General features: G+C 40.3%; 1 protein-coding gene across 1 annotated transcript in view; it reads right to left on the bottom strand.

Moving 5' to 3' along the window:
- cald1 (caldesmon 1) overlaps positions 1–24,878 on the bottom strand; it is a 125,834-nt gene that overhangs the window by 88,325 nt on the left and 12,631 nt on the right. Inside the window, exon 2 of the mRNA XM_004912793.4 lies at positions 4,676–4,770. The gene's annotated coding sequence lies outside the window, so the exon portion shown is untranslated. The remainder of the gene's footprint in view (positions 1–4,675; positions 4,771–24,878) is intronic.

A 24,878-nucleotide genomic window follows, 5' to 3' on the forward strand; every position in this document is an offset into this window, starting at 1 on the left:
GCACCATACAGCAAACCCCACAACATTTCAGACTCCCTTCTCCCCTGGGTCCTTGGGGGTCTGCTGGATGGTAGTTATGCCACTGCTTCTTCTGTAAACACAACCAAGTTTTGCCTGTAGTTACTCCTGCATACACTAGCCACCTTGCCCTCTGTCCGGGCAGGGTACATCTGCCTTTATTAACTGTTCTGTAACTAAAAGCCACCTTGCCCCCTCTTTTTCTAGGCAGGTAGGTACATTTGAAGCTCAGGGCATAGTCGGTGGCACGTGATATCAGTAAGGGGATGAGAGACGGTGTGTATTGATGGGTGGTGTTTTGCAGAGGGGGGGCCCAGTTGCAAATTTTGCACCCAGGTCCATGGGGCCTTAGTTCCAACTCTGGGTAGGGGTGTGGCATTTTAAAACTTTCACTCTGAAACAGAAGTGAGGGAACCATTTGTGCATTAACCCAAGTAAAGTGAAACCAAGGCTGTTGGTCCAAGGATCTCAGTTTTTATGCAGTCACATTACAATTGGTTTTGGTACTTTAGGAACGGTCACCCAGTTTGTATTGTCCCACAACCTCAGAAAGTTTTGCACCCAAATGATTTACTAAGATTTGTTTGACATTATCAGAGATTAAGGAAACAGTGATTTTAACACTTGGGGGTAAAGATACAGAGAGTAGAGCTGTGGGGGGGTACATATAATTGCTTGCTCAGGAAATCACAATCAGATGTGAGCGGCTCACAGACATAACATGCTTTGCATATTTGTGGCTGACGCAAGCTGAGCATTTCCTGTTTTATGGATGTAAAAGATTGTGGATGTTACTGTTTGATTGAAGGGGAGGTAATGCTAAAAAAAGTTTGCTAAATCGCATGCCGAAATGTACCTATAAAATCGCCCATCTTTTCAGGGTACTGTTTGCCTTATGTGTTATATCTAAGCAGTCTGGGGGCAAGTACAGTCATGGCCAGGTCTTTCATTCTGCTCTGTAAGAGTACAGAGTGTAAATGGGACCATGTGTATCTTTCGATGAAGCAAATGTGTCTTTTAACCAGTATTAAATGTAATGCTCTATAAAAAGGTTGAATAAATTACAAGTCACTGTCCACAGTAAATGAGCCGCAGACTGTGTAACAACGCTAAGGAGAATATCAGAGCTGTTTATATGCTATACTGAATGTGAAGCAATGCTTCACAGAAGACAAAGCAGTATAAATGCATTTTTGCATTGGGGAGGTAGTGGTACCATCATGCTTTCCTCAACTGAGGTGTTTTCTATTGACTGCAGCAGCAGAACAACAAGTTTATGGCCATTTTACTGGAATCTTTTGAGAATCTTATTGGACTGCAGCTCCCGTGATGCCTTAAAGTAACATTAAACCCTGCTGTACTGCACTGCTTAACCACACTTGGTGTTGCTAGACTACAAATCTCTGTAACAAACTACAAAAACTGTAACATATTAACATGGTTAAGACATGCTGGAAGTTGCGTCGGATTTGTCTTACGGGCGCCCCTAGGCCGCCCCCATTGGTCGCCCCCCCCTTGTGCGCATGCGCGAACACCTACAATTCTGGGCCACATATCCTGGCCACAAATCCAGGCCTGACTACAGGGTCTGTGGCTACATAAAAATGCAAACTAATCCTCCAATGAGAATCCCAGCTGATATGTGTTCTTTGTTCCTGCATTTGGAGTTGGAAGCAATATTCACAGTTTCCCCGCACTGAACAAGTCTGTCCTTCCCCCCCATTTTTGGTTCCAGTGTAATATAACCAGTGCCTATAGCCCTGTAGGTTACACCACCCAAAAATCTGAGCCCAAGGCAGCATTAGACAGTGAGCAATAAACCAGTCAAATACTCCTGATCACTTTCCCTAAAATAATGCTACCCCTATATAGGATCATTCTATATGGGCATTCTGCAAATTCTATGATTATATGGCCACAAGAGGTCACTATATACCTGGAGGCCATTCATGAGATGTGGAGGATAAATAAACATTTTACTGTAGTATGGCTTCTCTTAAATGTTGCTGGACTACAACTCCTAGCATACGCCAACATGTTATCAGGAATTAAAAAAACCTTGTGATCTGCAACCCAGTGGCATCAGCGCTAACTTTTTAAAGCAACATTCTGCTATTTACCTTAGTAGTAGGATCCTTCAGTGAGCAGCCAGCCCCCTATTCTTTGTTCATGTGATCCTCACTGAAGACATTACACATATTTCTTCTACCTAAACAGCTTTATATCTCCCTTTCTAATGTTTGTATGGAATTTCGCTAAGCAAAAATAGTTATCTGTACCATCATGTTTTATGACAGATTAAGGTGATTTCCCATGACCTTTTTAAGCTTTTCCATATCAGCTCAGACCACACTGAGCATGTGCAGTGCCACTGACCTAACACAATCCAAGATGGAGAGCTTCTATGGACAAATTTGAATGCACAAATTATTACTGGTTTAGGGTAGCTGAAGCTCTGAGCTGGTACAGTAAGTACAATATACAAAATCCAGCATTTCTAGCAATATTTATTTTCAGGCTTTCATTCTCCTTTAAGAAAGGTGTATGTCTCCTTTAAATGATTGCTTGGATGAGATGAGTATGGCATTTCCCACATGACAATAAGGGAGAAAGCATAGCTCCTTGGTAAGAAAAACCTACACCCGTATGTTTTGCTGAACATTTAAATAAAAATAAAAATAAATGTAGACCATACATTGCCTTTAAGTATACAATTATTAGATATAATATAAGCAGCCTACATGTTGTACTACAATACTTCATATTTCTGAAACCTAGCAATATGAGCTATGCAAGCTATGTGCCCTTTGTAGCCTTTCTGTACAAAAGGAAGAATCATGAAGTGGCTGGTAATTTGTTGGAGATCTTTGGCAAAATGTCATCCGGAGTTCTAATTTTCCATAGCAGATATATCCTGCCTGATCCACGCTAAGGATATATATTAGCTTCCCAAAGCCTCTCTGAAATGTAAAGATCTCTGCCAGGCATATTAATCAAAGGAGCCTAAACATGCCAAGCCATTTCCCAATGAATGCAAATTTCACTGGTTACACATATACAATAAGGGAAGTATCTCCTTTCTTTTCCATAGTTTTAGCAAATAAAATACAGATGGCAAGCAGGTTATGCAGAACAACACCGGATATTCTAACCGAATGGGTTATTTTCTTTAATAAAGTTTTGATGTTTGATAGCTATAGTCTATCTGTAATGTCCCCAAACACAAAACAGCAGTACAAAGAGGAAAGGACTGAGAATAGAAAATAAACGACAAAAGTAGCCATGGATGGAGCTTGATTTCTAGTTTACACTTTAATGGTGTGCTGCATGTCAGCCAAATGTAGGGTTGCCACCTCTTTTGATGAAAACTTCAAGCCATATATATATATATATATATATACATACTGGAAGGGGGGTGAGACTGTGAGGGGCAGTGGGATGATGTAAAAGGGGGTGATAAATAAAACAGAAGTGTCAGTGCTGTGATAAAGGCGGATCTGGGTTAATTGAGTAAAGATTTTAGTGAGTTGGGCAGGGGGACAGAAGGAGTAAATAGAAGCTGGATTGGGGGTGGCCTGGGGCAGATTTGCATAATTTACTAATTTACCTGCAAATACATTGCCCCTAAATGTATAATGCTGGCACTGGCCTCTGCTGGTATTTTAACAGCTAGACCAGTGAAATACCCGCCTAGTGGCAACTCTAGCCAAATGGCAAAAGATAGTCTGCTCTCTTTGTAGCTTAGGGACCAAACAACTCCAATCAAATCTATCAATTTACGATTGCCAAACAATAGTGCCGCTTGGAAGTTTGCCTGCTGTGCCTCCAAATGTAGTCTATATTGGCGGAAGGGTGTTCTGTACTTAACACCTTGCTTGACTGGCCAGTATGTCCATGGCTACCTTTGCATATTGTGCCTATGGGCTATCTCAGTTGCACCAAAAGAATTGTATACATCCATGTCCTGCAGCAACCTACTAGCCAGTAGCCTTCCAGAAACTAACAATGGTGGTTGTAAATATGCTGGAATTCTTGGAAGAAATGGCACATATAGGTAAAAACATGTTGCGCCAATTTTATGCACTTTGCTCTCCTCTAGAATTAGGGATGCACTTAATCCAAAATGGATGCATTTGGCCAAATACCTAATCCTCCAAAAAAATGTGGCCAAATCCAAAACCAAAAATAACCCCTTATTTGCACATTCAAATTTGATTAAAATTAAAGAATGCATCATGTGAACACAAAATTGTCATGTTCAGTTATCTATAGCTGAATCCTTCAAAAGGTGCTGTGAGTCAGCCAAATCCTGGATATGGGGCAACACTATTGATGCAGTAAGTCATAGTTTGCCCTTTTGCCATAGGAACCAGTATAAAACCTGGGCAGCAGGCTATGCTACTACCAGCAGAAGAAAAAAAAAGAGGTATATGTACCTCACTGTTGACACCAAATATATATTTATTGAACCCTGCAATTCCAACACAGAGCTATTGAGCTGACAGATATATGGATTACAAAACTTCTAATATCTTTAAAATGGCTAAAAGTAATAAGCCATAGGGGACTTTACACCTCCTTTGTTTTACAGTAAATTAATCCATCTCAAGAGCAAGACCTCAATGGCAAAACATTCATACAAAGCAGTTCAACTTACCAATAAGCAATCAGACACAGGGCCTGAGTTTGTCAGCAGCTGTTCAGCAAGTTGGTGAAGAATCAGAGATGAAGATCCAGTCAAATATATGAATGCTGTAAGAACAAAGTCAGAATTAGGTCCATTTCCCATTAAAATGTAATTGTCTTATTAAAAGGGATCTATAGTTAAAATTAGGGTAAATCTGTTCAGAATGCAAATTAAATTATCTATTTTTAGTTATTTTATAGATATTAGCAGTTTTATACTGCCAACACTGGACTTTCTGCTTGGCAGTGAAACCAAGCAGCATCTTCCAGGAGACACCAAGTTGTGAAGATAAACACATTCTTACAGATTCCAAGGCTAGAGACACAATGCTAATGCACATTAACCATTGATTCTAAGTAATAAAGGGAATTATTTTGGTAGTATAAAAAGTTAGAACTTTTGCTCTTGAATAAGACGCGTTGTATCATGCCCTTCACGGGCTTCAAAAAGGGTGGAAAAAAAAAGATAAACAAGGCCATACATCAAAAGACTAAACATGGAGTATTTGGCTTGTCTGCGTGCCAGCGCTTGTTTTGTTTCTGAGAAGCTATTATCACATTGTATACTGGGGCCAAAGACAACAAATTAGGCACATATTTGGGACCTTGATGTATATAAAGCCATTAAAATGCAGCAAGTAATATTAGGAATGCCATGAAATTGCTCTGATTAAGACTATTTAAAGGGCTGTGTAAAAGGGAAAGTAAACCTTCCACTGGAGACTCTAGAAGACGTTCTTTAGACGTCTCAAGATGTTTCATTTTTAATTATAACAATTTCAAAACATGTGTTTCTTTGACTGACGTAAAAACATGTCTATATTGAATGTGTGTGTATAAATATTATTCCTGGAAATGCTAAAGGAATGACATACAGACAAAGAACCTTTCTCTGGGGGGGACCAGACAGAAGTTATTGGGCTTGGCAAACCAACTAAACCAACTGAAATATGATGGTACTATCCCTACTATCCCTATATTTCTGCTTCCCCATGACCAACAGCTTACCATGACAACAGTTTCTCTATTGCGCTTAAGCCAAGGTACTATAGGGTTTACTGTATATACATGTAAAGATACTACAAATATCCATATATACATACATCTCATCCCATTACTTTCCCCATTTAATCTATACTAGAGCAATTTAGCCTGCCACGCTACCCTGAGGTGGGCTTTCCAATGCCAAGGAGGGGCCACATAGTGCAGAGAGTACAAAGGGGGCCGCAGCCCAATCCCTTAGCATACAGTTGGTGCAAGTGCAGGCAGTAGGCCAGTAACAGTAAATCAATTGTCAGTGCTATGATATAGCGAGTAGTAGTTCATTTTTTGCGTACATAAATCTTACCAAAACACAAATATGAAATTTGAGTTTTTTTTCTATGATGAAAGAAGTTGCCCTCCAGCCATTTGCAGCATGTCTCTATAAAAAAAAGTATCAGCTCACGCATTCTTAATTCTCCAAGTTGCTAGAGTTCAATTTATTCGTACCTATTATCCTTTTACAAGAATCACAGATGCCTACGGCGCTTAAAACAGATAACAAGAGTCTTGGATTTAGCAAGTTGTTTTCCTTGCTCGAATGAATTGTTTGAAATGTTTAATCTGGGCATAGGGTTGCCACCTTTTTGTTTGGGGGTGACATCAGGGGTGGGCAGATGACATCACAGGTGAGGCAGGTGACGTCAAGGCTGGGACAGGTGATATTTCATGGGTTGGCTAGTGACATCACAGGGCGGAGAGAAGGTGGGGTTGTGCCATCACAGGGTGGGGCTATGAGTTTGAGTGCACAAATCTACTTGCACTCTTACATACATCCAATTCCCAGTGTCTAATATTACAGTTTCAGGCATACTTACTAACTGGACGTCCATCTATAGATATAAAATATGTTTATTTATGGTGGAAAAATTCAAACATGACAAGCATTTCATGAGAACACAAGATCCACCTGCACATGTGCCTTCTGCTTATTTAGTAATGTATCATTAGCAACTAAAAGGGAGCAGTGTTTCCTTAGAAAGCAACACCGCTAGCCCAGTAGCTCTATCCTTGGAGTTTTGGCTCTTATCCCTGTAGCCTAATATGGTGAAGTATATTGATGTCCAGTGTATCCATTCATTGAGATCTGTGCCATGGGATCCTGTTTAGAATAAATTTAATGTCAGCTAGCTTACATTAAGCAGCACATAACGGAACCTTTCTTCTCTTAACAGAATACAGCCCCACCGTAAATTTGACTTTCTTATTTTAGTCACTTGTATATGTAATTTGCTGCCTCTGCGGTGTCTTATTTTGCATTACCCTAAAAAGCTAATCTAATAAAAGGTGCACTGGGTCTAGTAAGCCTAGTAACCATGGACATGGACACATACACAACATGTACATGAAATGTAGGTGCAGTACACTTTTGTGAGGATACTCTGCTCCAGAGGGGAGTGCCCATGTCTCACCAACAGGGCCGGACTGGGGGGTGTGGGGACCATCGGGGTCCCGCACCCCCAAAGGTACATGTCCCCTGCAGGGGCCCCTGCCGCGCACCCCTAACTACCCCCCCAAACATCCTCCCCTGAATGCGCGTTTGTGAACTCAGGGGAGGACATCAGCGGCAAGAGAATTGCCAACAGGGTCGGGTCTGGGCCGCTGGGGCCCACCGGGTATTTTCCCTGTGTTCTGGCGGCCCAGTCCGACCCTGCTCACCAATTCTAGGGCTGTTGTTTAGACACAATCTGTATGCCTCCCATATGACCATCTGATCCAGGGACATTGATAAGAGTGTGCCCATCTGACCCAGGGACATTGATAAGAGTGTGCCCATCTGATCCAGGGGCATTGATAAGAGAATGCCCATCTGAGTCAGGAACATTGATAAGAGCATGCCCCTTTCCATCACCCACTTCATTAGCCCCATGTGTAACTCATCATTTAATTAAGACCCTTTATAAACCTGCTCTTGGCCATTGCTCTTTGCTTGGTCATTAGCTTTCTAGCCTAGATCTTGCCCTCTTGCGATTTGTGTTTTCCTGTTCCTGAGAACCCCATCTGGTTCCTAGTTCCTGAGTCCTTGCCTGGTTCCTTGTTCCCTGCCTTGTTCCTCTACTCCTGTGCCCCTCCTAGCTCTGTTCTTTTGGATCTCCCAGTTTCGACCTTGGCCTGTTCTTCATCTTGCTTGCCAGCTGCCTGTCCTGGCTACTGGCCCAATTCCTGAACTCAGTTTCTGCTTGCCAGTTACTCCTGTCGACCTGTATATTTGTTCATATTTTCACCTTGCACCAGTTGCTGCTCTGTAATTTTGTCTTCATTATAACCTTGTCTTCATTAAAACCTTACATTCATATTATCATGACTTCATGGCTCAACTCTGCCATTTAAAGGTATGCCCTGAGATACCGGTACACAGACTCCCATCTGACTGTTTTCTCCCTTGAGTGTCAGAACATAACACCACTGAGTAGAGGGAACGGATTTATTATTAGAGAGAAAAAGGGAATACTTTTTAAAAAGCAGAAATATTTGCAGAAAATAAACTATGAGAGATGGTCTTTACATAATTTGTTTCCTGATTGGGGAAAAGTCAGATGACTCTTCTTTGCTCTAAAGCAGAGTGACATCAGAAGATGCCAAACAGCTTTTGAAGCTTTCTCCGTTTAACATAGCAGCTGCCATTTTAAGTAGCTTCCTGTCTGCAGTCTAGCCATTATAGCTCATATCACAAATTCCTAAGGGAGGTGGGAGTTCTTAGCATTCTCGTAGGAAGGGGGGGCAGGATATGAGAGAGGAGAGAACTGCGCAGACTCTGGCCAAAGAAATTAAGGATTTTTCCGAGAGAGGAAGTCAGACACTGGAACATCATGTTTACAAAAAAAAAAGACAAGAAATCCTGTGTTTCTTTTGATAGAGGACTCAGTGCAGCATTACTGTAAGTGCTTATGGCTGTGTTTACAAAGACCTTTCTGATAAAGCTTACTTAGTTTTTAACTTTCCTTCTCCTTTAATTTGACTCACTATATTTTTTTTTACAAAAAACTTAACGACACATCAAAAAAAACAATGCAAACTCTACTGATCAAAAAATTAATTACAGATGCAAGGGAATTCACCATTGAGACCAAACTGATTACCATCTTGTTTTTGTCTTACATACAGAGATTATTGTTCCATTTCAGAGTTGTTATATTATAATGGAGGGAGGACAGACCTGTCCAGCACTAAGAAACTGTGCTTAATGCTTCCAACTCCAAATGTAGGAACAAAGAACATGGAGCCAGATTGACACAGATCAGCTGGGAATCTCATTGTTGGATTACTTTGCATTATAATGTAACTGCTGGCCCTGGAGAGCAGGGGTAAGTGTTATTGAGCAATATCGCTTTGAGAATACAACCCTGATGCTGCTGGACTACAGCTCCCAGAATTCCTTAAACTTTATAATAAATATTTAAACTGTTATACTGGGATTTATAGAAGCCCTGAAATGTTTAATTAAAGTGCGGAGGGACTGTGGAGCCAATAAAATGCCTAATTCCTTCCGGACACTATAGGGTTAACTTAACCGGCTCATTTTCCCGCGAAAAGCAGCCTCGTTCACCCCTCCTCTTCCCAACATTCCCAGCTCTGCGATCACCCTCCATTTGCCTGGCGTATCTGGAGCTGCATCTCCCTCCCTCCCTGTTTCAGGCACTCTTGTCTTACAACATTTAAGTTAGGTGAAGTACGTATCTGAAGTTAAATAAAGTACTGTTTTTTCTTATTGCATAAAAAAAAAATGGAATTATTTGTCACAGCCAATGGCGGGTGATAGTCCTTGGCCATTTAATCAGTGGTGTTATTTGATGTCTTCCACATGCCCACTGCATTCGCAGTGGCTGGCATTGGGGTTATAAAACCGCTATGTAGTTTTGTTAAATGTTTGGTAAAGGTGAAATACATGGCAAGGACTATCGATGAGGTATCATAAAATAAAGCTGTTGCCGAACTCCACCCCACTTAACAGTGTCCGTGTGGTTCTTGGTTAGTCGAGTGTATCGAATGGGTCAAGGTAGTAAGGGAGGGAATAAGTTTCCACAGTCTAATCCAACAAATATAGAGTAAGGTGTAGTTAAGCAGTGCAGTTCAGCGGGGTTTAGTGTCCCTTTAATTATAGCTTAAAGATGTTTTTCCAGTGAAAATACAGCCTTGAAGGGCTATATCAGTTCCTTTTTTTGTATCTCTGAACACCTAAACAGCACTCTGTCTGCCCTTCTGATGTCTGATTACAGTGTAATATCAACAAGCCTTTCTGTGTAAACACACAAGCAATTATTACATTAAAAGGTGCAAACTGCACATAAGGTAAACTGTATAGTAAATGCTGTTTTAAAGACTTGCTAAGTTGTTCTACACTTTTCTTTAGCGTTGAAATTGACTGTAATTGCAAAATAATGGTAAGAAAAGTATTATTCCTTCTTTGTGTCTCTTAAGCAAAAGTGTTCAGCAGTGCAAGGGGCCACTGACAGTACATCCATTGTGTCTCTGTCAGGCTCTTAACACATTTCTTATATACAGAGCTGCTTGATTAAGACAAATGATACTCAAATAGAGAGCGTTTTCTCACTTGTCCCCCAAGGGCCTGTAATGATTTTTAGAGCTTGTACTTTTGACAGCAAGGAGGTTAAACATGTTTATTTATCTGCAGAGAGACCCCCATTAAATGCACATTAGACAGTTCTTTCGATGGAGAGTCTACCAGGTGTTGAAACATGTTGTGCTTCTGAATTAATGGTGTCACAGTGAATAATGTTCCCAAAACAGAGGGGGAAACACACCTGGAAGCCAATGGCTGGCAATGCAAGAAAGTTAATTTAAGTTTAGCCACAGAGAAGAGAGTATTTTGTTTAATATTAATATACATAATTAATGTATGTTTTTATTCAGGTCTTTATTTGTAACTCAGTTGAACGTTATGTCTTAACAGTATTAATATAGGGTCCTGTTAATTCTATTTGGCGCAGCATCAATAGTCTGAAATCGCTGGTGTTGAATTCTGGTGTTGGGTGACACATTATACGCCAAAATTCTGCATAGTTACTGTTTGTACCTAGAGAGGACCCATTAAAGGCAACATAAACCCTCTCTTACATTAATTATATTTTTTCCAGTTGTTAAGCTAAGTTTTTAGACTTTTACTTGCATTTTAAAGGGGTTGTTAACCCAACCGCAGCGCTGTCCCACTGCACCCTCCTAGTTATTTACAGAAGTGGCCAAAAGAAGGTATTACAGAGGCAATAAAATTCACCAATGAGAAGTCTACTGACCAAAAACCTTATTATAATTGCAAAAGAATTCACCATTGAGAATGCCGATTCCCAGCATTATGTCAGTATGTCAGTCATCTTGCTCTTATCTTACACATAGAGATAAATATATAATTTTTTTCTTTAATATATTCCACTGGAATCAAACATGAGAATAAAAGACAGATTTGTTTAGTGTAAAAAAAACTGTGCCTAATGCTTCCAACTCCAAATGCAGGAAGAAGGAACATGGAGCCAGATTTACACAGATCAGCTGGGATTTTCATTGGAGGATGATTTGCATTTTAATGCAGCTGTGGGCCCTGGAGAGTGGGGGGAAGTGTTATTATGCAATATAGTTTTAAGAATATAGTCCTGATCTGTAGAGATTTGGGGAAAAGTTTTCAATATGTTTTATTGTGCAGTAAGAATGTTCTTTAAGAATACAACCCTGATGTTGCTGGACTACAGCTCCCAGCATGCCTCAATCATCACTGTATATTACATTACTCTGGGATTTGTAGTCCAGCCACAAACAAATAAAGTTCGGTTGAGCAGCATAGTGCAGAAGGGTTTACAGCCTCTTTAATATGAACTAGGGCAGGCCATATTTTTTGAGACATCATGCACAGACTATAGTACTATCTACTTGTCATTATTAAAGATGGTATGGTTGTGCATAGAGCAGTCAGCATCCTCGTTAGAGCATCCTATATCATTTACTAGTCCAATGGCCCTGAATACCAGCTCCCAGCATGCTATATTTCTTGATAATAACTTGGATTATGTTGAGAGTCATACTTTACCAAAACTTGGGGAAGCCATGGTTGAGTAACAGTGTTTCTCAGAAGTAGTTTTACTATAGGGGGAGGAGACCCTGCAACGATATGGGAAGCCTGAAAAAGTGGGGTAGGCCCAGACTGCTAAGCTGTGACTTTGCTAAAGTCTACCGCTTGCCAGTTTGTGCCTGCCCCACTCTCCCTCAGGCTTCATTATTGTTTCAGGGTCTTCTCTCCCTATAGTAAAACCACTGCTGAAAACCACTGTTACTCAACTAAGGCTTTATTAGGTGAGTGGTGGGGGTGTTTGAGCTTCTGTGTATTTGAAATGTCAGGGCCTATATCAAATCTTAATGTGTACCTGGAGAGGGGCCTAGGGTTGCCACCAGGTCGATATTTTACTGGCCTAGTCGATAAAACACCTGCCAAGGTGAGTCTGTATTATGAAATTACTGGCAATGTAGTTGCTGTTAATTTTTAATACACTGAAGTTCAGCCCTTGGCCTGCCCCTAAAGCCCCTGATCCACAACACTAGGCACCCAATCAAACCAGAACCCAGCTGAAACTTACCCTTTTCTCTTTCTTTTTCCCCTTCCCCAAGCATCTCCTAATGTTCCGTGGTGGTGTAGTTCCACCCCTTATACAGTATCATCACCACGCCCCCACTACATCATGGACCACCCCTTTTGTTGCCTCTCTCCCTGCTTGCTGGTACATTTATTCTAAAAGGGTGACAACCCTTGTTCCCATGGGGGCTTGGTTGTAGTAGTGGAGGTTCTGTTTTGGGAGTACAGTGGACCCTGTTTTGCTCTCTCTCAAAGCTGGGTAGTACCAGGGTGACTCATGTAAAAACTGTGTCAGACTGAGGTTGGAGTAATGTCAAGTGACCAGACACTATCAGAGGGATAGGTGCTGGGAATTAGGGAAGCAGGGAATGCTGGGAACTAAGTGATTGTTGTGGGACTGATAGACTGTTAGGCACTGAGAGTGAGAAAGACTGCTGCATAGAGGCATAGTTGAAGATGAAGAATGGAAGTGTGTGTGTGGATTTATTTTAGCTGAACCCCAGCATAAGTCACGGTACAGTCCTTTATAACAGGAACAGGATTACTTACTATAGTAATTGGGAAGAAAGCTCAGTCGAGAAAAGGAAAACTACTATGTGGCAGTTGAACAATACAAAAAACTGGCCAGCAATTACAGCTGTATCAAAAAAATGAAACAAATATTTAGAAAGACTAACTATCCCTTATATACACCCTTTAACACTTATTTCAAGGCTCCAGTAAAACAAAACAAAACATTATTGTGGGAGCTCATCAAGCAAGCAGTGAAAAGAAAAATTGCTCCCACTCAGCCAACGATAAACATCCATGCATTTCAGACATCTTAAATGCTGTCAAGGCACGCAAGATTCCTCACCCAGTCAAACAAAAGCATGATTTAGGTTCAGTTTATTTGGGCATGAGAGGGGGCCAAAATTGCCTTTCTGAAAGATGCCTCTCTGGCTCCTCAGGGGTCAATAGAGAAAAATGCCTAAAACCCATTTCACGGCATTATCAGCCTGAGAGCAGTCACTCACACAAGGAGGACTCCTTTCTTCTGAACCTTTAAAGAGTGGAAATAGAGTTGAATGGTGCCGCTGCATTAAAACACCCAATTAAATGCATATTTAAAATTCCAACGGTTTAATGTAACAGTAAGTTACGGGCCAGGATGAAATTCCAGTCGGTAGCTGAAAAAGATTTGGGATTAGAAAGATAAACTCTGCTACTGAGCTAAAGTAGGGATCCAATGGTGCTAAATTGAATGAAGAAGCATGCACAATTGAAACAAAAGGAGTTGTAGATAAAGTCATACTGTATAATATATAAAGTATAGATAAAGCAATATTCCCCTGACACCCCCAACCCATGGATTAGATTTTTCTATACCATATACCACAGCAAAGGGAAGGTTGTGAAGATGAAATAATAATGCAATTTATACATAAAAATTATATGTATTATATATATATATATATATATATATAAATAAACCTTCCAGAAACATTGCAGAGTCCTCCTTAAAAAGTGACAAATAGGACTGCCAGAAGCCTTGTGCTTGAGAATAAGGGGGCCAAGTCTACGGCAACATTTTCTTTCTTCTCTGTGCAGGTAGGAACAGTATCTAAATATTATTATAAGTGGTGCATTTCCATGGTACTTGGCCCAGTCCAAATTAAGATTCAATACAGACCCTGGCATTTCAAGTACACAGAGGCATTAATAGCCCTCCTATAGGCCCAACAAATAGTGACCGTGCCTGGCATCTCACAGCAGCCCTTCTGGCATTAGCCATGATGATATATACTTGCCAGGAAGCATCATCTGCATCTTGACTCCTCCATTAGTGTGGGGTTCTGCACGCAATAGCTTGCCTCAGGCTCTTCAACTGCTTAGAAATGACCTGGGTCCCTAGGTAAATGCTCTTAATGTTCAACACATAAAACCTGTCCTGCCTGCATCAAGAGCAGGTCACAGGGTAATTGCATTTTGGACCCTAAATGTTATTTAGACACAAACATTTTAAAGTGTTATTAGGAACAGGGATGCAGAAAATCCCTGTACTTAGAGTCCCAAGGGGTGCCAAATTGCATCCTTAAGGGCTACAGCATTTATACCCACAGGATTAGTAGATAGTAACATAGTAACATAGTAAGTTGGGTTGAAAAAAGACATACGTCCATCAAGTTCAACCATAATGCCTATATATAACCTGCCTAACTACTAGTTGATCCAGAGGAAGGCAAAAAACCCCATCTGAAGCCTCTCTAATTTGCCGCAGAGGGGAAAAAATTCCTTCCTGACTCCAAGATGGCAATCGGACCAGTCCCTGGATCAACTAGTACTAAGAGCTATCTCCCATAACCCTGTATTCCCTCACTTGCTAAGAATCCATCCAGCCCCTTCTTAAAGTTATATAATGTATCAGCCAGCACGACTGATTCGGGGAGGGAATTCCAGAACTTCACAGCTCTCACTGTAAAAAATCCTTTCCGAATATTTAAATATTTAAAAGATGAAGTTGTTTGTGCAAATAAAACACATTATCCAATATTTAAGAGTTTGCATTAACTTTAAAAAACGTTACAACATGTTCAACTAAACGAAAGGGGCTCGCACTGCTTCTAAACCAATGTCAGCTGTCTGTAACTGCATAAACCTTAATTATCTCTAAAAGCATCTTGTTACTTCTACACTACAAGGTATTATTTAAGGTTACAGATAAACTAATGTCATGTGTTCTAATTTCTAATTTCATAGCATTTCTTCTGCTGTTACAGGACATACAATAACCCTTTGATAACAGATAAACTCTACAGAGAACCTTACATATATTATAAAGCATAATGCTAACACTTTTCTCTATGCTAAGACCTAACTGGCATTGAAAACAGATACAAACACGCATGTTTAGTAGAAGGACTACCCACACCCCCCATGCATGTTTGTCTAGAATAACCAATGGCTGAGGCAATTACAACAGAAATGGAGACATGACTGTGGGAGCGCTCTTGGGGGGCTGCTGTCAATTGGTGTCCATTCTGTAATGCACAGCAGGAAGGTCTATGTGGGCAAATATCCTCTCAGTTGAATTTGGCCAGCCTTTTTTCGAGAGCTGAGGAGTATTCAATGTGAATGGTTCCCTTTTACTGTGGAGCAGAGGAAGCTAGCTCTCCGCAGGAAGTGTGCAACTATCAGATTAAGCTCATACTGGACTTGAACAAATGAATACAGCTTTCCCCCATTGTATATTAAGCCTCATATCCAGCTTTTAAAAATATTTCCTTTTAATACTGCGTGGGGAGGCATCTCAGGAACAAGTAATGGTATTTAGCATTTACCCAGCTCATAGCATTACCACTCTGAAAGACTCATTTACAATCACAAATGCAGTTGCACTTCATTTCATTACTCCAATCAGTCTGTAGCATTTACTGGTCACATCGTACTGTTTGCAAAACAGATCATCATCTTAAAGGTTTTGGGGATTTCGGAACCCTATGCTGTTCAGCATAGAAGGTTTTATATTAGAGATGCACCAAACCCCCGAACCCTCCCCGACAGATTTGCCCGAATACCGAACCGAACCCTAATTAGCATATGCTAATTAGGATTGGGAAGGGTTAAAAACCAGCGAAATTTTCCCCCCTAACATTTAACCCTTCTGGATCCTAATTAGCATATGCTTATTTATGCTAATTCGGATTCGGTTCAGCCAGGAACATGAATTCGGCCAAAACCGAACCCTGCCAAAAAAGGCCGAATCCTTGCCAAATACCGAACCGAATCCTGGATTCTATTTTTATATATATGTACAGTATATATAATCCACAAAAAGACCAGCAACACCGGGATGTAATGTGTATTGAATAGGAACAAACATACACGTTTGGTTTTTCACTAAAAAATCCCAGTGTTGCTGGTCTTTTTGTGGATTCTATGTTTTTTACCGTGCACCTGGGTAGAGATTGTTTGAAGCAGAGTGCTACCCTATGGATATATATTACTATATATTTATATATATTTGTTTTCTTCTATATCTTAGGTCATATTACAGGTATTGGGCCTGTATTATGAATGCTCAGGACCTGGAGTTTTCCGGATAAGGTCTTTCTATAATTTGGATTTCCATACTTTAAATCTACTAAGAAATTATTTAAACATGAAATAAACTTAATAAAATTGTTTTTACTTCTAATAAGGATTAATTGTATCTTAGTTTGGATCAAATGCAAGGTACTGTTATTTAATTACAGAGAAAAAGGGAATATGTTTTAAAATTTTCAATTATTTGACTAAAATGGAGTCTATGGGAGATAACCTTCAGTAATTCAGAGCTTTCTGGATATTTATTTATTAATTCCATTCGATATTAAGGCATGTTGATACCAAATGAAGCCAGATGCTATACACCAAAGCCATCTGATACAGGATAATTATTGCTTAAGCTCCCAAACCTTTCTGTTTAGGTGATTTAGCAGAAGTCAATGGTTATGGAGGTGTCAGCACTTGGTATGGGGTGTAAAAATGAAACAAAAAAAGGCGCCTTTGTGTCATGTGCCCACCTATTTTGTCCCCAAAAAAGAATACCAAACACTTGCACAGGTTGCATCTGATGCATCACCTGAAGATTTTGGAAGGCACTTCCCATTATAGTGTATTGTTGTGACATGCATGTGGTTTTTGGTGGAACGCAGCCAACTGTGACTTCTCCCTGGGGACAATGCTGCTGAGTTCTCTTAACTAACACTGCTCCCCAGCTTTCCAGGGCCAAATGCTCAAGGACTGCATAGGTATCCAGCAATGAGAATCCAACCTGCTTTCAAGTGCACTATGGGCAGATTTATGAAAATATGAGATCAGAGCTCAACACAGATAGATTTACCCACTTTCTGCTCATTCCTATAGGATTTTAGAAGCATGTTTATCAATGGATGAAAATTAGAGTTTACCATGGTATAAATACACTTCTAAAAATCACATAGGAATAGAAAGTGGGCACGTTTTTCTGTGGTAAATTCTCACATTTTGATAAATCTGCCCCTTAGACTGGAGACCAAGTCAACCTGTCTGTCTGGCCCTGACATCAGACTGATCCAAACATTCCTTCCATTCCTGCAGTAATCATAGATTAAAGGGCAAGGACAAAGTATCAACTCTTTGCCAATGTAACAGGCTGAAAATAATCCTTATCGAGAGTGAATGAATCCAATTCCGTGGCTCTTAGACACAGCTTAGATGTGGCGTAAGCATTCCATGGTGGTTTGTAACGCATTCTTGGACACCTGCGATGGTTTAGAACATTATGTGAGTCTGCTTCTGGATAATTGCAATTAGTCTCCTTCCTTGCAACAGAGGTTGTGCAACAAGCATATATATATTCTCCATAACAATTGTTTTTTACGCTTGATTTCCATTTTTTTCTGTAATATTAAGACTTGAAGCGAACTAAGCTGCATAAATCTATGCTTTTGGCACAGTTTGATATTACATAACTGGAAGGCAACCAGGTTTACAGTGAACACCCAATATATATTCTCCATGTATTATACATAAAAGAGGAAGTTCCCTATTGCTTTCCTTGGCAGTGGAATTCTGCAAGTGCAGTGGTGATTTATGGTCACTAAGGGCACTGTTGATACAGCTGTCTATTGGGTATGTTCAGGTTATTGTTTTGCATTGGAGCCCACTGTTTAGCCTTGGACTTGTACCAAAATAAATTAAATTCTAATAAACATTCTATCCAGATAAGGTTCCACCTCAATTGTGAGATGATGCCGCAACCCGCCACCACCACCCCCATGCACCTTATATTACTTTGTTAAGGTCACAATCAGGGGGAGGTTAGGGGGGGAGCCAAGGAGTGTGTCTGGGTCAGTGGGTCCACAAGGGCTGGGGTCCGCCAGGTTTTTTTTTTAGTCAGCATTGTGCTGCCATCTGCCACTGTTAATCAGAAGGGTAAACTAAGGTTTATGCACTTTTTCAAATAGGCACACGTTAAACATCTCAGCTTTATCTACATTTTAAACTAATAACTATAATTAAGCAAAAATATTAAGGTCCTATGTCAGATTTCAGCCAGGGCACTAGATGCAAGGAGTATTTTTTCGCCATGGGTACTCTGCTTTCTGTCCACACTTGCCAAACATACAGGCAGGTTAATTGACTCCTGATAAAATTGCACATGGTGTGTGAATAGGATAGGGACCTTAGATTGCAAGTTCCATCGAGCCAGGGACTGATGCGCATGATGTATAATCTCTTTAGGGTGCCGCAGAATATGTCAGCACACTAATTGTTTACTCATAGTTCCCAATCTTTTCTACTGTTTCCACCAGGACAGTAACTTATGTCCAAAGGACAAGTAGGAATCAACTTCTCCTAGTTCCTCAACAGAGTTGCCATATACATCAATGTTCCTACGCGGTAACAAGTAAGGACTGATGTTTGGCCTCTAGAGGGGAACAGTGCTGTTTTGTGTCACTCAGGGATTATAGACTTATCTGAGCTGATTTATTTCCTTCCCTGCTGTCAGAGAATGTTGCAATGAGCGGCTGTCACAACCTGCTCGTTTGAAGAAAAGGAAGTTGTATCTTTTTAACAAGTAGCAAACCCAGCATCATGTTAAACTGTTTGATCTTCAATAGCCCACGTGCAACATTCACTCACCATAATGATCCCCTCCTCAGTTTAGAAAAAAAGAGTCTACAGTTATGCAATAATGCCCCTGGGCAGGCTAAAACAATATGGATTATGACATATTCTAGAGCATTTTTAGGTATAGGAGCTTTGAGTGTCTGCTGGTGAAAGTTCTGACATGGGGGCAGATTTATTAATGGCTGAGGAAAAATGTGATTCTTTTCAGCAATAAAATTCAATTTTCCCTTATTCATCATTCATAAAGACCTAGAATAGACTTGCATTGTGATTCACTCTCCTGCAACTTGAAAACCAAGTGCAAAGTTAGGTCCAATCCATGGAGCACTTACACCAGTGGGATTTCTGGACCTTGTAATGGACTAAAAATACAGCACAATGTGCAGAGAACAGCACTGTCAGACATGAGAGACCTGTGTTTGATGCTTACCATAGGTAGGCAATACATTTCCTTGGGCCATGTGCCCAACATCTGATGTCGTGCAAGATAAGGGGCCTCCATGTGGACACATAAATACAGCACTGCCAAATGCTAGCACTGCTATACTAGCAGGAGGGCCCAGTTCTTTCCTGGGTCCTTGATTGCAAGCACCCTTTTTTGCACTTCGTACCCTGACTCACATATAGTAAATGAGGTCTGTAGAATTATAAGGGGTCAAATACCTAAAGGAAGGCAGGGTGCTTTTTTGGACCTTACACACTGCCTTCTTCTCTTTTTAAATTGCTGAAGGTTTTTGCTCTTTGGTTGGAAGCAAAGGGGCCTGCCCAATTCCTGTCCCTAATTTCAGATGCTCAAGTTAGGGAGCTGCATATGACAAGGGCCCACTTATGTGCCCCTTACTGTTCTTGCGCTTATTTCCAGGGTCTTTGTAAAAGAGACCCATAGAGTTTAAAGTAAATGTGCATGTGTTTTGCCCACTAGATAGAATGGTTTTCACCTAGATATTTTGGTATAAAAGGAGTTTCTAGTGCAAAGGGTATAAAAATATTTTAATGGTAAAAACAATTGGACCAATGATAACTCTGCCCACAGTATAGCATTTCAGTCAATATTTAGACTTTCATACAAACAATGTAGATTTTACGTGGTTGGCAGGGAAAGGGTTGTACCTATCAAAATACCTGGAAAAGTAGTTAACATACAGCTGAAAGCAATGAGTAAAGCTATCAAATGTTCTGAGCTGTTTCAGTTGTCTTGAAAAAGTTAATGTATTATATATAGTTGATAAATAGTATCTTGTGCTTGAGCGAGAAAGCTAGCAGTTATTCTTTATGCACACCCAGGATCAGAGCAAGTGTCTCAGTACCCTCTCAAACCCAAATCCTCTAATGAAACAAGAAATAACATTTGTACACCCTAATACAAATGTAAATTAGATCATTACAAACCACAATGATGTGATGACAGCATCCCTTAATTTCCATATCAATAAAGATCCAAGTGATAATGTGAGGGAGATTCTCTCCATTCTAATCCTCTGTCTGGAAAAATACTGGTCACTTTTCACTCACGTATAATGCATTTCGCAAGTGCCTTAGTTGCAATGATTAGACATGTTAACAGCCATTTTCCCAGTCATCCCACCAAAATAATAAGCCTTGTCCATTAGCATAGTGTAAAGCTACATATATATATATATATATATATATATATAATAAAACAATTCCAGCACCAAGACTCTTGTGGTTCAAACAAATTTAAGTGTATTGCATGTACAACCAACTTTTCAGTCCCTCTTGGGACCTTTTTTAAGGCACCTTCAGTTGCAGACTTTAGTTCCCAGCATGCTTAAATCTCTGATAATATCTTGGAGTACATTGTAGTTGGAGTAGATGTGGGTCTGACTTTGTTAAGCAACCAAGTAAAATGTGTCAGTGTGGCCAACATATCCCAAACAAAGCATCAAGGTTACACACTTGTAGTTAATAGAAAGGCTACTGAATCCTTCCAGGTTTGCCTTTGGGCATATTTAAATAAAAGGAAGTACAAGCAAAAATAACTTATGCTGTTAACATCACAAGTTTTCATTTATTCTGAATAATAAAGCTGCCCTGGTACATCAGAGCTTCTCCTTAATGTGGGCAAAATAGAATGCAAATATTACTCCTGGTGGCGGCTCCATTCTAATACATGGCACTAAATGGCTGATCGCAAGATCGGATTCAGTTTCCCTGCATTGTTTCCCTGCACTTGGAGATAAGTTGCCTGGCAAAGGAATGAATTCTGTTTAGGAACTGATCACAGACTTCCTGATATAATCGGTGCTGCTTTATTATAAAGACATTTAGAATCTCATTCATAAGCTATCATGGGGCTGTTGGTTTCTGACCCGAAAGCAGTACATCCAATCGCATAGTTAGCAGGAAATGTACAGTACTATTACAATAGTTTAATTCTAGGGGGGGGGCAATTGGGGGAGCAGTTTATGTATCAATTCAGAGCCATAATACTATTTTAGGGGATTAAAAGCACACCGGTAACTGAACTTAAGTTTGGAAAATCTACTTTAAAGTGCTGGAAAGGTTTCCATCCCTTTCATGTGTCATTTTTTATCTGCAGAATTAAGCATAAACTTGAGACTGTGAAGCCCCTACGCCCACTGCCAGCTTATTGTAAATAAAATTATTATATAATTGGAAGACTATGGGATGATGGTTATGCTTTTGCACCTCTCCTAAAATCAGCAGATTTTATGTAACACGAAACAATGAGCTCTGTATAAACAGCTGCCCCTGTGTTACCCCTGTCTGAAGCATAATAGATAAGGTAAATATGTTATACAGATGTTTGTATTAAATATTAGTTTAAATTAGTTCATTCTAACCTTAGAAAACATCTCAGGTCATGGGCAAGTGCCCTCTTTTATTATCAGCTCCCCAGTTATGTTAACTTTCACTCTCCTTTGAATGAATTCTTAATATTAAGACACTATTCCATCTGCCATAACAGTCAGCATTGAGGAATGAGAAGACAAAAGCAGTCCATCTAATCACAGCAGTATAACATTACAGTGCAAAGCAGAATCTGCTGCTCTCCAGTTAGGAGTTTATTAATGCTCTCTGCCGTGCCACAGGCTGCTCACACCAAATAAATCCCATTGTAATGTAGTGCTAAGCCTTGGATGTCAATCATACTGACTGGCCATACCAAATGAAGTGAGCAGGTGGAGCAATGAAGGTATTTTTCTCTCTCTGCGTTATACCCCCCCCCCCCCCATATTATAAGTAATTAGGTGTTCCCAAACATTTATATATTTTAAGGAGGAATTTATGTAAGAGTTAGCTCTGTTAATTTCATCTGCAAATGGAATGTCTCTTTATTAACCCAGTATATTTCTTATTTCTAATTATACAGTACATAATTGAACAGTTTGATAGTAGTTTAATCCTTTGCATTCCCATAGTGGGGCATAAAACTACCATCATGCCAACACATCTATATTACATGGTTCCTGGTCTCTCTCTATGCCGCCGATATGTATATTGGAGCAAGATCAAACAACTAAAATAAAAAAAGAGTGTATAAATAAAAATATTTTAGTAAAATCCTTGCATTCAAGCTTTTTTCTAGTTGCTAGAATAGGGTAAGTGATCCAAGCAACCTAAGTAAAACAGAATACATGAAAAGCGAAGCCATAGTGCTATTTAGGTGCTCTTTGCTAAGACATATGTTTTATTCCTGTAGCATCAACTTCTTGGGCCAGCATCCCAGTACTCACTATACACTTTTGTATGTCGCTTTCATATTCTTTATTTGTTTTGAATACTTGTTATTTTTGCGTGTGATTGACCCATTTGGCCAAGTCCCGGTTGAGATTAAAAATAGGCCCTAATGTTTCAGGTATAGAGAGGCCCAAACAGCCACTGCATTGTGTGCAAGATGCAACAAAAGGCAGCAATCGGCCATTTCTTTGCTCACTGAATTCTGCATTATTAAATTGCCACAGGCCTTTACTCCTTGTTTTAGAGTGCAGAGACCTGTCATTCATCCCTAGAATACAACACTGACTGTAATAGTCGGCAGTGTATTGGTAATGGGTACCCTCGTACCCATTACCAATACACTGCCGACTATTACAGTCAGTGTTGTATTCTAGGGATGAATGACAGGTATGGCACTAGTCCTTCCCAATGCTGCCCCCCTCACTGCATTGCTAGTACAGAGAGTGAGATTGCACAGCAGCCCCTCCTTTGCCAGAATCTACAGACTGCCAGTCTGGCCTTTAGAGTTAAGCTGGCCATACACGCACCGATGATCTTGTCCAAAACTTTGTTTCGTCTGATATTCGGTGCGTGTATGGCGGCTTGACAAGACTACCAATATTTGCAAAGGCTGCGGATATCGGTCATCTCATCGATTTTGATCGGGTGGCATTGAAGGTGCCTGAACAAAATCTGCATTCAGGGTTGAATCGGCAGGTGGAGGTAGAATTCCTATTGTTTCTACCTCCACATCTGACGATTCAGCCCTGAACGTCAGTGGGGGAAACAAACTATCTTTCCTGCGACCAGTATTCGCTGGAAAGATCAGAATTGCAACGTGTATGGCCACTTTTATACTCTGAAGATCCTGGGGAATGTGTGGCCATTAGGCTCCTCTTCCACCCCATCCCCCCACACCTGGAGTCCTGGGAAAAACTTCTGCCCTGTAGGGATCCTTCCTAGACTCATGGCCAAGAAGAATCCAAATATCTCTAACCACTTCTAGACATTTCCTGGGAGTTTGATGCCTTTCATTTTTTGGAGGGCCAATTTTTCCTGCACCCTTGTGCATGTGTTATCACTTTACCCTTTGGACATTGATGACTGAAAGCATGCACATTGGGGATCACTTGCAGGATTAAGGAAATGTGAGAATTCTTACTGGACTGAAGGCTTTAGGAAGCCAGAAAACCAAAGATATTAGGTTCACCAGAGATTCCCAAAGCAATTAGGCTGTAGTTTGAGTTGAGCACTTATTGGCTGATACTATTGAGCTTATGGCACAGTGACTAAAAAATAGATGCTTTCACATATCAGTTACCTTGCAATGAGGTATTAGGGTCCCTGAACAATCGTTGGATCCCAAAGGGGGTCTTAAGCTCAAAGGTCTGGAAAAAAACAGCTCCAATATGTGAGCAGGTGGTATCCTTTTTTACAGGGTATCCCTAGTATAAGATGGTTGAGTTTCAGGGAGTTAGGGCTCTAATGTCAGTGTGTTTTCTTGAATTTGGCAGCTAGATGCATATTAACAGCCTCTCAGTACCCTTTCAAATCAAGCTTCTAGTTCTGTCACAATGTATACAATTTTTTTATAACTGTGCATTGCAGTAAAAAAAAAAAAAGTGATCCAAAATAAAGTATTCAGCCAGACCCCAAAACAACAATAGCGCTACTATATATACTGTGTGCCAGAAGCATTCTGCATAGCCAGACGTGAAGGAAATGGACAAAGTGACAAAATAAATATAAATTAAATGTGACTTCAGCTCTGCTGCCTGATTGGAAAATGTCTGCCCTGCAAGTTATTAAAATGCCTAATTATTGCCACTAGTGGATACCCCACTAAGCTGTCCCTAGGCAGTCAGAGATTCCTAAAAAACGCGTGGCGAGGCCAAAACGTCTTTGTTAATGGAAAGTTAATGTTTTTACTCACGACGGGTCCCTGCTTTACATTACAGCAACGTTCCTAAGGGCCTGCCATGGTTCATGGTAATATAGTTTACATATGCAACATAATCGTATACTGGCTCGACTTCCTTCTTACCGCCATCTGAGGCCTACATCCCGAATGCAGACATTCTCCAGAGGTATCTATTTTCCTTACTCTACTTACATGTGATACATTTTAAATGTGTCTGTTCTGATTATTAAATATGGCTGTTCCCGTGCAATATGGGCACAGCACAGTGCATCTGAACAGCTCCAGAAGCTTGCAGTC

The sequence above is a fragment of the Xenopus tropicalis genome, chromosome 3, assembly GCF_000004195.4.
Source record: "Xenopus tropicalis strain Nigerian chromosome 3, UCB_Xtro_10.0, whole genome shotgun sequence".
Taxonomy (NCBI): domain Eukaryota; kingdom Metazoa; phylum Chordata; class Amphibia; order Anura; family Pipidae; genus Xenopus; species Xenopus tropicalis.